Genomic DNA, 12,900 nt, shown 5'->3' with positions numbered 1-12,900 from the left:
ATAATAATCATAGTTATCACAAGTCACGAGTAGCAATTCCATTCCTGGTTAACAGTTTCACCTCCGAAGACCGACACTAAGGCCGACACTTGACCCATCCCAGACTGTAATCCTTAACCATGGACACGGCTATTCGAATAGGTTTAATCTCTGCAGAGGGTGTACGCTTTACCCACGAGTAACGGATTTCTTTAGCCCATCGGGACTAATTCCGTCTACGGTCTTTTTGTTGAAAACACACCTAACTCGCACACACCAGCTTATCTCATACGTGTCTGGAATCACCCACGACACCTGTTAAGCAAACTCTAAGTGGGGAGGCTACAACCTCGCGTAGCATGGGATCAAATTTATATCGCGCGCTCTAAGGGGTGGCCTCCCCTCTCGGTCCCAACCGGAAACACCCATGCCCCCGGACCAGGTGGCCTGCCTACCAGCTACAACCGGTATCTTCCACCATGGCCTCTCTGTACGGTGTGTGCTAGAAAGAGGTTGACAACTTACTGAACCATACTCTACTTGCTGTAGAGACGAGTGGTAGTACGAAACAAGTATGGGGTTTACTGGCACAAGACTCGATCTACGGTCGACTCAGGAGGTTTAAGTATTCCCTGCATGATTAGCATGACGAATATAATTCATTTAACAGGGTCACCGCTCATATCACCTTGCCATGCCATACCAGACATAACCATCCCGACGGAGACCGGCGACAAACTCATGCCTACCCAAGGCAGAGGTTTTCCTGGGTTCCTGCCGGTATGCATGCAAGGCACATGAGGGTGATTATTATCACAAGTATGTCCATTTCCAACAGCATGGATATCAATAACATGCACCCATGCATATGATCATATCACATGAAATAACAAGTTTCTCCAAAGTGAGGTGATGTTATGAACGTGTCATCGAACACACAAAAAATATTATGCCAGGGTTCAGAATGCTTGCCTTCAATATGTGGAAAGGCAGGGTGCACTCCAAAACTTGAAACTATTCTCATCTCTTCAAAAATCCTATTTTAGCAATATAAAAGAATTAACACACAAAATAAAAACAGCACCAAAAGTTGTTCTAAAATTTTTTCAAATAAATCTTAAAATAAACTAGATGAAATTTGAGAGAGGTAGGAAAAAGAATCAGTTCATTTGGACTTATATTTAAAAAGTTATAGCCAGTCAAAGATTTGGTCAAATCTGTTTTTAAAATAAAACAGAAAAGAAAACGTTTCAAACGAGATTACGCTTTCGGTGCAGAGGAGGCGTACTTGAGGCTTTACGCCTCCACTTAACCACGTGGACCGGCGCTGGGTCTCTGACGGTGGGCCCGCCTGGCCCACTGGTCAGGTTTGACCAGTCGCCCGCGTCGTCTCCCTCCTCTGCCCGAGTTGAGCGGGGCTCCGGCGATCATCGCCGGCGAACGGTGGCTTCGTTCGGAAAGCTGAGGCCACCAGCGGATTCAGGGGGCCGAGGTGGTCACTCCGGTAGTTGTAGGGTCGTCGGAGGTGGAGGAAATCGCCGGAGGCGAGCTCCGCGGCGGAGGGAAGCTTCGGTGGTAAAGTGGTTTTGAGGCAGCGGTGGTTCCCGATCAAAATCGAGTAGGGGGAAGGGTTCACGGGAGGATGAGGAAGTTTCTGGCGAAGAGAATGGAGAGGGGGAGGTACTGGAGGTGCCGGATTGGCCGGGGCGGTGGCGGCGGCAGGAGTTGCCGGAGATGAGGAAGAAAGCTCTCCTGGTTCGATTGGCGAGCTGGGAAAGCATCACTGGGGTGGCCTGAGGTTGCCCGTGTGCGGGAACGGCCTGGGGCGTCCATTTATAAGCGAGGCAAGGCGGTTCCGCCGCGGCCGTGGATAAGCTTCCGGCGAACCGACGTTCTGTAGCAGCAGGGCATCGTGGCGGCGACGAGCGCTAGCGGACATGGCTGTGGATGAGCTCGCGCTGCTCCAGGGGCCAGGTGGCGAGCGGGAGGGGTTTGGGCGGCGCTGCCCGTGGCTGGAGCCACTGCGGACGCCGGAGTGCCGCCAAGAACGCCCTGGCGGCGGCGCTGTAGCATGCCAGGGTGGTTTGGCGCGATGCTGCGAGGCGGGGAGTGCGTGGCGAGGTGCTGCCGTGTGGGCCAAAGCCAGGGGGCCAGCGTGTCGGCTCGGGCGCGGCATCGTGCAATACGCGCGCTCTGGGCGCGTCCAGTGCACGCACTGAGTGTGCTCGACGAAATGCCCGAGCATGCTAGGAGTCGCGGTTGAGGCTGGGGGTTAACAGGTCTAGGTTTGGGCTTGCAAGGAGATCAGTGGACAAGCTGGTTTGGTCAGGGGATTAGGTTCACAGTGCAATGCCAAAACTCATGTCAAAACAGATCATGCCCATAGGGTGTTTGACAAAATGCTAAGGGCACTTAGGCAGGTCTTGGAGTGGCCAAAAACTCCAGATGGTGGTCTCTTTAGATGTACAAGAGGGTGGTGAGGTTAGTTGGCCAAAAGCAGAAACTTGCTAGTGTAAGTTTTGCAAAACTACAATTCTGGACAGGAAATAAATAGCATTATTTCATGAACCAAAAATGATCCAAAAGGTGCATGCTCCTGGACTTAAGGGTTTAACATGGAGGACTACAAGTAGGAGAAATAATCAAGGGTTAAAGAGCAAGTAAAAATATGGTTGATGTACAAACCATCAAGTTGGTTCAGAATGGAAATGAGGTTGATTCACTCAATATTTTTAAAGAACAGCACTAGGTTTTTGCATAATGTGGAATCTTAGGCCATTACCATCATCCCATAATTTTGGTGGAGGCTAGAAAGAATTATTTAAAGGAGTTGTAGTGCAAAATGCACTCTGGACCAGAGAAGAAAAATTGAGTGTAGGGCTCAAAGTATTTCATGAATGAAATATATTTTTGCATAAAAGTGATTTAAAAAACATCACATGACATCTCCAAATTTTTGTGGAAATTTTAAGTGAATCTATCAAATGGTTGTAGTTCAAATATGGCCATTTAACCTTGAAAAACTATTTCCAAGAAAGTAAAGATCAAGCAATTAAATTAGTTAATTAGTTACACTGATAAAAGGAAAGTTTTTCTTGAGAGGTTAAACAAGTCCAATAACATATTTGAAAAGTTTTCTCTTTGGGAAAAACTCATCATGACAGGGAAGGAAATGATTTAAAAATCAAAATGGAGCTCAGAAATCCAAAGTTTTTAATTCTTGGAAAAAAAATTAAATCATTAAAACAAGGCCAAATTTTTGGGGTGTCACAGTACGCTTACGCGAGACCGGTTCTCTCGATGTGCTTTGCACAAAGATGGCTAGCGGGTGACAGTTTCTCCAACTTTAGTTGAACCGAGTGTGGCTACGTCCGGTCCTTGCGAAGGTTAAAACAGCACCAACTTGACAAACTATCGTTGTGGTTTTGATGCGTAGGTAAGATTGGTTCTTGCTTAAGCCCGTAGCAGCCACGTAAAACTTGCAACAACAAAGTAGAGGACGTCTAACTTGTTTTTGCAGGGCATGTTGTGATGTGATATGGTCAAGACATGATGCTAAATTTTATTGTATGAGATGATCATGTTTTGTAACCAAGTTATCGGCAACTGGCTGGAGCCATATGGTTGTCACTTTATTGTATGAAATGCAAATGCGATGTAATGCTTTACTTTATCACTAAGCGGTAGCGATAGTCGTGGAAGCATAAGACTGGCGAGACGACAACGATGCTACGATGGTGATCAAGGTGTCGCGCCGGTGATGATGGTGATCACGACGGTGCTTCGAAGATGGAGATCACAAGCACAAGATGATGATGGCCATATCATATCACTTATATTGATTGCATGTGATGTTTATCTTTTATGCATCTTATCTTGCTTTGATTGACGGTAGCATTTTAAGATAATCTCTCACTAATTATCAAGAAGTGTTCTCCCTGAGTATGCACCGTTGCGAAAGTTCTTCGTGCTGAGACACAACATGATGATCGGGTGTGATAGGCTCTACGTTCAAATACAACGGGTGCAAAATAGTTGCACACGCAGAATACTCAAGTTATACTTGACGAGCCAAGCATATACAGATATGGCCTCGGAACACGGAGACCGAAAGGTCAAGCGTGAATCATATAGTAGATATGATCAACATAGCGATGTTCACCAATGAAACTACTCCATCTCACGTGATGATCGGACATGGTTTAGTTGATTTGGATCATGTGATCACTTAGAGGATTAGAGGGATGTCTATCTAAGTGGGAGTTCTTAAGTAACATGATTAATTGAACTTAAATTTATCATGAACTTAGTACCTGATAGTATCTTGCTTGTCTATGTTGATTGTAGATAGATGGCCCATGATGTTGTTCCGTTGAATTTTAATGCGTTCCTTGAGAAAGCAAAGTTGAAAGATGATGGTAGCAATTACACGGACTGGGTCCGTAACTTGAGGATTATCCTCATTGCTGCACAGAAGAATTACGTCCTGGAAGCACCGCTGGGTGCCAGGCCTGCTGCTGGAGCAACACCAGATGTTATGAACGTCTGGCAGAGCAAAGCTGATGACTACTTGATAGTTCAGTGTGCCATGCTTTACGGCTTAGAATCGGGACTTCAACGACGTTTTGAACGTCATGGAGCATATGAGATGTTCCAGGAGTTGAAGTTAATATTTCAAGCAAATGCCCGGATTGAGAGATATGAAGTCTCCAATAAGTTCTATAGCTGCAAGATGGGGGAGAACAGTTCTGTCAGTGAGCATATACTCAAAATGTCTGGGTATAATAATCACTTGATTCAATTGGGAGTTAATCTTCCAGATGATTGCGTCATTAACAGAATTCTCCAATCACTGCCACCAAGCTACAAGAGCTTCGTGATGAACTATAATATGCAAGGGATGAATAAGACTATTCCCGAGCTCTTCGCAATGCTGAAAGCTGCGGAGGTAGAAATCAAGAAGGAGCATCAATTGTTGATGGTCAATAAGACCACTAGTTTCAAGAAAAAGGGCAAAGGGAAGAAGAAGGGGAACTTCAAAAAGAACAACAAGCAAGTTGATACTCAAGAGAAGAAACCCAAACCTGGACCTAAGCCTGAAACTGAGTGCTTCTACTGCAAACAGACTGGTCACTGGAAGCGGAACTGCCCCAAGTATTTGGCGGATAAGAAGGATGGCAAGGTGAACAAAGGTATATGTGATATACATGTTATTGATGTGTACCTTACTAATGCTCGCAGTAGCACCTGGGTATTTGATGCTGGTTCTATTGCTAACATTTGCAACTCGAAACAGGGACTACAGATTAAGCGAAGATTGGCTAAGGACGAGGTGACGATGCACGTGGGAAATGGTTCCAAAGTCGATGTGATCGCGGTCGGCACGCTACCTCTGAATCTACCTTCGGGATTAGTATTGGACCTAAATAATTGTTATTTGGTGCCAGCGTTAAGCATGAACATTATATCTGGATCTTGTTTGATGCGAGACGGTTATTCATTTAAATCAGAGAATAATGGTTGTTCTATTTATATGAGTAATATCTTTTATGGTCATGCACCATTAAAGAGTGGTCTATTCTTATTAAATCTCGATAGTAGTGACACACATATTCATCATGTTGAAACCAAAAGATGCAGAGTTGATAATGATAGTGCAACTTTTTTGTGGCACTGCCGTTTGGGTCATATCGATGTAAAGCGCATGAAGAAACTCCATACTGATGGGCTTTTGGAACCACTTGATTATGAATCACTTGGTACTTGCGAACCGTGCCTTATGGGTAAGATGACAAAAACACCGTTCTCCGGTACTATGGAGAGAGCAACAGATTTGTTGGAAATCATACATACAGATGTATGTGGTCCGATGAATGTTGAGGCTCATGGCGGATATCATTATTTTCTCACCTTCACAGATGACTTAAGCAGATATGGGTATATCTACTTAATGAAACATAAGTCTGAAACATTTGAAAAGTTCAAAGAATTTTAGAGTGAAGTTGAAAATCATCGTAACAAGAAAATAAAATTCCTGCGATTTGATCGTGGAGGAGAATATTTGAGTTACGAGTTTGGTGTACATTTGAAACAATGCGGAATAGTTTCGCAACTCACGCCACCCGGAACACCACAGCGTAATGGTGTGTCCGAATGTTGTAATCGTACTTTACTAGATATGGTGCGATCTATGATGTCTCTTACTGATTTACCGCTATCGTTTTGGGGTTATGCTCTAGAGACGGCCGCATTCACGTTAAATAGGGCACCATCAAAATCCGTTGAGACGACGCCTTATGAACTATGGTTTGGCAAGAAACCAAAGTTATCATTTCTGAAAGTTTGGGGTTGCGATGCTTATGTGAAAAAGCTTCAACCTGATAAGCTCGAACCCAAATCGGAGAAATGTGTCTTCATAGGATATCCAAAGGAAACTATTGGATACACCTTCTATCACAGATCCGAAGGCAAAACTTTTGTTGCTAAATTCAGAAACTTTCTAGAGAAGGAGTTTCTCTCGAAAGAAGTGAGTGGGAGGAAAGTAGAACTTGATGAGGTAACTATACCTACTCCATCATTGGAAAGTAGTACATCACAGAAACCAGTTTTTGTGACACCTACACCAATTAGTGAGGAAGCTAATGATGATGATCATGAAGCTTCAGAACAAGATACTACCGAACCTCGTAGATCAACCAGAGTAAGATCCGCACCAGAGTGGTACGGTAATCCTGTTCTGGAAGTCATGCTACTAGATCATGATGAACCTACGAACTATGAAGAAGCGATGGTGAGCTCAGATTCCGCAAAATGGCTTTAAGCAATGAAATCTGAGATGGGATCCATGTATGAGAACAAAGTATGGACTTTGGTTGACTTGCCCAATGATTGGCAAGCAATTGAGAATAAATGGATCTTTAAGAAGAAGATTGACGCTGACGGTAATGTTACTGTCTACAAAGCTCGACTTGTCGCAAAAGGTTTTCGACAAGTTCAGGGGATTGACTACGATGAGACCTTCTCACCCGTAGTGACGCTTAAGTCTGTCCGAATCATGTTAGCAATTGCCGCATTTTATGATTATGAAATTTGGCAGATGGATGTCAAAACTGCATTCCTGTATGGATTTCTGCAAGAAGAGTTGTATATGATGCCACCGGAAGGTTTTGTCGATCCAAAGGGAGCTAACAAAGTGTGCAAGCTCCAGCGGTCCATTTATGTACTGGTGCAAGCCTCTCGGAGTTGGAATAAACGCTTTGATAGTGTGATCAAAGCATTTGGTTTTGTATAGACTTTTGGAGAAGCCTGTATTTACAAGAAAGTGAGTGGGAGCTCTGTAGCATTTCTGATATTATATGTAGATGACATATTACTAATCGGAAATGATATAGAATTTCTGGATAGCATAAAGGGATACTTGAATAAGAGTTTTTCAATGAAAGACCTCGGTGAAGCTGCTTACATATTGGGCATTAAGATCTATAGAGACAGATCAAGACACTTAATTGGACTTTCACAAAGCACATACCTTGACAAAGTTTTGAAAAAGTTCAAAATGAATCAAGCAAAGAAAGGATTCTTGCCTGCGTTACAAGGTGTGAAATTGAGTAAGTCTCAATGCCTGACCAATGCAGAAGATAGAGAGAAAATGAAAGATGTTCCCTATGCTTCAGCCATAGGCTCTATCATGTATGCAATGCTGTGTACCAGACCTGATGTGTGTCTTGCTATAAGTCAAGAACATCCTGAAATACCTGAATAGGACTAAGGATATGTTTCTCATATATGGAGGTGACAAAGAGCTCATCGTAAATGGTTACGTTGATGCAAGCTTTGACACTGATCCGGACGATTCTAAATCGCAAACCGGATATGTGTTTACGTTAAACGGTGGAGCTGTCAGTTGGTGCAGTTCTAAACAAAGTTTTGTGGCGGGATCTACATGTGAAGCGGAGTACATAGCTGCTTCGGAAGCAGCAAATGAAGGAGTCTGGATGAAGGAGTTCATATCCGATCTAGGAGTCATACCTAGTGCATCGAGTCCAATGAAAATCTTTTTTGACAATACTAGTGCAATTGCCTTGGTAAAGGAATCCAGATTTCACAAGAGAACCAAGCACATCAAGAGACGCTTCAATTCCATCCGGGATCTAGTCCAGGTGGGAGACATAGAGATTTGCAAGATACATACGGATCTGAATGTAGTAGACCCGTTGACTAAGCCTCTTCCACGAGCAAAACATGATCAGCACCAAAGCTCCATGGGTGTTAGAATCATTGCTGTGTAATCTAGATTATTGACTCTAGTGCAAGTGGGAGACTGAAGGAAATATGCCCTAGAGGCAATAATAATGTTATTATTTTATTTCCTTATATCATGATAAATGTTTATTATTCATGCTAGAATTGTATTATCCAGAAACATAAGACTTGTGTGAATACATAGACAAACCAAACGTCACTAGTATGCCTCTACTTGACTAGCTCATTAATCAAAGATGGTTATGTTTCCTAACCATAGACATGTGTTGTCATTTGATTAACGGGATCACATTATTAGGAGAATGATGTGATTGACATGACCCATTCCATTAGCTTAGCACCCGATCGTTTAGTATGTTGCTATTGCTTTCTTCATGACTTATACATGTTCCTATGACTATGAGATTATGCAACTCCCGTTTGCCGGAGGAACACTTTGTGTGCTACCAAACGTCACAACGTAACTGCGTGATTATAAAGGAGCTCTATAGGTGTCTCCAAAGGTACATGTTGGGTTGGCGTATTTCGAGATTAGGATTTGTCACTCCGATTGTCGGAGAGGTATCTCTGGGCCCTCTCGGTAATGCACATCACATAAGCCTTGCAAGCATTTCAACTAATGAGTTAGTTGCGAGATGATGTATTACGAAACAAGTAGAGAGACTTGCCGGTAACGAGATTGAACTAGGTATTGAGATACCGACGATCAAATCTCGGGCAAGTAAAATATCGATGACAAAGGGAACAACGTATGTTGTTATGCGGTCTGACCGATAAAGATCTTTGTAGAATATGTAGGAGCCAATATGAGCATCCAGGTTACGCTATTGGTTATTGACCGGAGATGTGTCTCGGTCATGTCTACATTGTTCTCGAACCCGTAGGGTCCGCACGCTTAAGGTTTCTATGACAGTTATATTATGAGTTTATGAGTTTTGATGTACCAAAGTTAGTTCGGAGTCCCGGATGTGATCATGGACATAACGAGGAGTCTCGAAATGGTTGAGACATAAAGATTGATATATAAGACGGCTATATTCGGACACAGGAAGTGTTCCGGGTGATTTCGGAGAAAACCGGAGAGCCGGAGGGTTACCGGAACCCTACCGGGAGAAGTAATGGGCCATATGGGCCTTAGTGGAGAGAGAGGGGTAGACAGGGTGGGCCGCGCGCCTCCTCCCCCCTGGTCCGAATTGGACTAGGAGAGGGGGGCGGCGCCCCCCTTTCCTTCTCCCTCCCCACTTCCTTCCCCCTCCTAGTAGGAGTCCTACTCCTACTAGGAGGAGGACTCCTCCTGGTGCGCCAATAGGGGCCGGCCGGCCTCCTCCCCTTGCTCCTTTATATACGGGGGTAGGGGGCACCCCTAGACACACAAGTTGATCCACGTGATCATATTCTTAGCCGTGTGCGGTGCCCCCTTCCACCATAATCCTCGATAATATTGTAGCGGTGCTTAGGCGAAGCCCTGCGATGGTAGTACATCAAGATCGTCACCACACCGTCGTGCTGACGGAACTCTACCCCGACACTTTGCTGGATCCAGAGTCCGGGGATCGTCATTGAGCTGAACATGTGCTAAAAATCGGAGGTGCCATTGTTTCGGTGCTTGATCGGTCGGGCCGTGAAGACGTACGACTACATCAACCGCGTTGTGCTAACGCTTCCGCTGTCGGTCTACAAGGGTACGTAGATCACACTCTCCCCTCTCGTTGCTATGCATCACCATGATCTTGCGTGTGTGTAGGAAAATTTTGAAATTACTACGTTCGCCAACAGTTTTTGGGGTATATGAGTATACATATAGGAGGAAGATCTAGGTCAGGGGGTCACCGAGGGGCCCGCAAGGTTGGGGGGCGCCCTCCACCCTTGTGGCCGCCTCGTGGCTCTTCTGACTTGCACTCCAAGTCTCCTGGGTGTCTTCTGGTCCAAGAAAAATCATCACAAAAGTTTTATTCTGTTTAGACTCCGTTTGGTATTCCTTTTCTGCGAAACTCTAGAACAACGAAGAAACAAGAACTGACACTCGGCTCTAGGTTAATAGGTTAGTCCCAAAAATCATATAAAATAGCATATTAATGCATATAAAACATCCGAAATAGATAATATAATAGCATGGAACAATAAAAAATTATAGATATGTTGGAGATGCTTGCACCAGTCCATAGATGGATCGTTGGAGCTTGCACACTTTGTTAGCACTTTTAGGATCGACAAAACCTTCTGGTTGCATCATATACAACTCTTCTTTAAGAAATCCATTAAGGAATGCAGTTTTGACGTCCATTTGCCAGTTTTCATAATTATAAATTGCGGCAATTGCTAACATGATTTGGACAAACTTAAGCATCGCTACGGGTGACAAGGACAAACTTAATGCGCTTTGTAGACAACCCACCAGGGCGCGCCTGGGGGCCCAAGCGTACCCAGGTGGGTTGTGCCCACCTCGGTGGCCTCCCGCACCCCCTCTTCACCCTATAAATTCCCAAAAATTCCAAAAACCCTCGGGGTTAACCTAGATCATAAGTTCCGCCACCGCAAGGCTCTGTAGCCACCGAAAACCAATCTAGACCCCATTCCAGCACCCTGCCGGAGGGGGAATCACCTCCGGTGGCCATATTCATCATCCCGGTGGCCACCATGATGAGGAGGGAGTAGTCCACCCTCGGGGTTGAGGGTTTGTACCAGTAGCCATGTGTTTAATCTCTCTCTCTCTCTTGTGTTCTTGAGATGTCACGATCTAGATGTATCGTGGGCTTTGTTAATATAGTCGGATCATATGGTGTTTTCCCCTCTCTATCTTGTGATGAATTGAGTTTTCCCTTTGATATTTCATTTTATCGGATTGAATACTTTATTGGATTTGAGAGCACTTGATATATTTCTTGCAAATGAATACTCGTGGTGACAATGGGGTATTATTTTGGTTCACTTGATATATGTTTTGGCACTCAACTTGCGGATTCCCAAGGTGACATTGGGGTAATCTATGCATAGGGGTTGATGCACATTCTTGTCTTTGTTTCTCCAGTAGAAATATTGGGCACTCTTTGAAGTTCTTTGTGTTGGAATGAGTATTATGAATCTGAAATTATTTGGTGTTATTTTAGTACGAACTCTTGGATAGATTAATCAGAAAGAATAGCTTCGAGGTGGTTTCGTACCCTACAAACGATTTCTTCTTATGTTCTCCGCTAGATAGGAACTTTGGAGTGATTCTTTATCGTACTTTGAGGGGTGGTCATATGATCCAATTATATTAGCACTGTTGAGAGATTGCACTAGCGAAAGTACGAACCCTAGGCCTCATTTTCAAGCATTGCAATACCGTTTTTGTGTCCGTTTACTATTTGCTACCTTGTTGTTTTTATTTATTTAGATTACAAAAATATATTTCTACCATCAATATTACACTTTTCTCACCATCTCTTTGCCGAACTAGTGCACCTATACAAATTACCATTGTATTTGGTGTGTTGGCGACACAAGAGACTTTTTATTTGGTTGCAGGGTTGTTTGAGAGAGACCATCTTCATCCTACACCTCCCACGGATTGATAAACCTTAGGTCATCCACTTGAGGGAAAATTGCTACTGTCCTACAAAACTCTGCGATTGGATGCCCAACACGTGTCTATAAGAATAAAGTTGCGTAGTAGACATCACCGATCATCGGGCAAGTCAACCAAAGTCCATAATTTGTTCTCATACATGGATCCCATCTTAGATTTCATGGCCTCAAACCATTTCACGGAATCTGCGTTCATCATTGCTTCCTCATAGTTCGTAGGTTCGTCATGGTCTAGTAACATGACTTTCAGGATGGGATTACCGTACCACTCTGGTGCGGAACGTACTCTGGTTGACCTACGAGGTTCAGTAGTAACTTGATCTGAAGTTTCATGATCATCATTATTAGCTTCCTCACTAATTGGTGTAGGCATCACAGGAATAGTTTTTTGTGATGAACTACTCTCCAATTCAAGAGAAGGTACAACTACCTCATCAAGTTCTACTTTCCTCCCACTCCCTTCTTTCGAGAGAAACTCCTTCTCTAGAAAGGATCCATTCTTAGCAACAAATGTCTTGCCTTTGGATGTGTGATAGAAGGTGTAGCCAATAGTTTGTTTTGGGTATCCTATGAAGGCGCATTTCTCCGATTTGGGTTCGAGCTTAACAGGCTGAAGCTTTTTCACATAATTGCAACCCCAAACTTTAAGAAACGACAGCTTAGGTTTCTTGCCAAACCATAGTTCATATGGTGTTGTATCAATGGATTTAGATGGTGCCCTATTTAACGTGAATGCAACTGTCTCTAATGCATAACCCCAAAACGGTAGTGATAAATCGGTAAGAGACATCATAGATCGCACCATATCTAATAAAGTATGGTTACGACGTTCGGACACACCATTACGCTGTGGTGTTCCAGGTGGCGTGCGTTGTGAGACTATTCCACATTGTTTTAAATGAAGACCAAACTTGTAACTCAAATATTCGCCTCCGCGATCTGATCGTAGAAACTTTTTTTTCTTATTACGGTGATTTTCCACTTCACTCTGAAATTCTTTGAACTTTTCGAATGTTTCAGACTTGTGTTTCATTAAGTAGATATACCCATATCTGCTCAAATCATTTGTGAAGGTCAAAAATAAAGATACCC

The sequence above is a fragment of the Triticum dicoccoides genome, chromosome 7A, assembly GCF_002162155.2.
Source record: "Triticum dicoccoides isolate Atlit2015 ecotype Zavitan chromosome 7A, WEW_v2.0, whole genome shotgun sequence".
Taxonomy (NCBI): Eukaryota; Viridiplantae; Streptophyta; class Magnoliopsida; order Poales; family Poaceae; genus Triticum; species Triticum dicoccoides.
Note: the sequence above shows the minus strand (reverse complement) of the source record.